The sequence below is a fragment of the Myotis brandtii genome, unplaced genomic scaffold, assembly GCF_000412655.1.
Source record: "Myotis brandtii unplaced genomic scaffold, ASM41265v1 scaffold670, whole genome shotgun sequence".
In the NCBI taxonomy this organism is placed as follows: domain Eukaryota; kingdom Metazoa; phylum Chordata; class Mammalia; order Chiroptera; family Vespertilionidae; genus Myotis; species Myotis brandtii.
The window spans coordinates 3,010,424-3,012,343 of NW_005370611.1; positions in this window are offsets into that span (position 1 = coordinate 3,010,424).

The window sequence follows — 1,920 nt, forward strand, 5'->3', positions numbered from 1 at the left end:
TATATACATATACATAGAGAGCGAGCAAATGCAGCGAAATGTGTACAGTGAATCTGGGTGAAGGGTATTCTGGAATTTTTTAATACTATGCTTGCAGCTTTTTTGTAAATTTGAAATTATTTCAAAGTAAAAGTTTAAATACACACACACACACACACACACACACACACACACACGGAACTCCTGAGGGTCTTCACGAACAGACTGTGATGTCATCGCTCCCTCATGGTCAACAGAAGGGATCGGGGTCAGATGGGTGTTGATTACCCACATGCCAAGCTGACCACACACACACACACATATGGAACTCCTGAGGGTCTTCATGAACAGACTGTGATGTCATTGCTCCCTCATGGTCAACAGAAGGGATGGCGGTCAGATGGGTGTTGATTACCCACATGCCAAGCTGACACTATGTCTGAGGTGCTGGAGGTGACACCTGTCTGAGTTGACAACACCTCCTGGCAGCTATTAGGAACCCCAACATTACTGAACCTTTGCACGGTCCTTGTGACCCCACAGTCAGCCCCTGAAAGTGGCAGTGGCACCTTGTCCCACCCCGGCCCTCTGGCGCCATCTCAATGGCTCCTCCTAAGGCCCCAGGCTGGACTGTGGCACCTCTTGCCCCTTTTCTCCCCCAAAGTGAGTGCATCCTTCTGCCAAGATCTTAGGAAGAGTTGAGCCCTGGGCTCAAAGGCAGGAACCTGTGCTGTTCCCTCCAGATGAGAGGCAACCTGGCCAGAAAGTTATGGTGCAAAATCCCCCAGGTTTCTAAGAACATCTCAGAGCCCCCGAATTAGCCAAATGCCAGGGCGCTGGCCTAGAGTGGAACACCCCACCCCAAGACACTGCTCAGTCACAGACGTCAAGGTGCCTGTGGAAGTAGATGGATAAGAGGGGCTGGGATCTCTGCTGACTTCGGCAGCAACAGATCCGATCAAGGCTCTGAGGATGCCAGTCAAACACACTGGCCCTCCAGCCTTCAGAACTCACTCAATATAAAATCGTTTCAATGCCAGCCAAGCCTGGGTATCCCCATCTGCCTGCCAGAGCCAACCCACTGACTTCCAATTAGCCGTGAGAGGAAGTGGAAAGGCCACCAGCTGTAGGGGCTTCAAAGAGGAGGAGGTCACGGAGATCCCTCACAAGAGAATCAATCACGGAGCCCCGAATGAGAACAGCAGGAGAAGAAGGTCTTGCTAGTTCCCATGAAAGTGGTTACTAGACTCTGCAGGCCCCAGGCCAGCCCACAGCCCCGGCGGCCTCCTGCTGAGGACAAAGACCTTTCTCCTCCAGCTCCAAGGACTCTCCGATGAGTGTGTGTGATTAAGATCGGCTTCCTGCTGCGGCCATTCACAGAGGATGTTCTCTGCGATTGCCTGACGCAAGCCCAGCTCCGAGCAAGTTCTCGAGGACGGCAAACACTTGCATGGCAATTACCCAGGGCCAGGCACTGTCCTGGGCACCTTGCAGGTAACAACTCAGCAACCCTGTGACCATGGTTCTTTCCTGATCCCCCTTTGGCAGATGGGGAAACTGAGGCACAGAGAGGAAACGCAACATGCCCACTGGCCTAGAAAACAACAAAACCCGGATTTGAACCCCAGTGTCTGGCCTGAGCCTGTGTTTTTAACCACTTCCTTATGTAAGGCCTCCCGGTTTGTTCTATGAGCTGCTTCTAAAAAAAAACCATAAATGAGGAAATAAACTCACTTCAGAACTCACAGACAGACAGGAAGAGATGGATAAGGGAGTCTGCAAAGCAGGCTGATAGAAGATAGAAGGAGTGGGTTTCACTGTCACCTCATGTCCTTGGAATCTGCACCATATCATTCGTTCACTCGTTCACTTATTCATTCACCCTCTCCTATTTAGAATTCAGAGCCTACTAGCTGTTGGGGAGGGGGGAAGTGAGAGGAG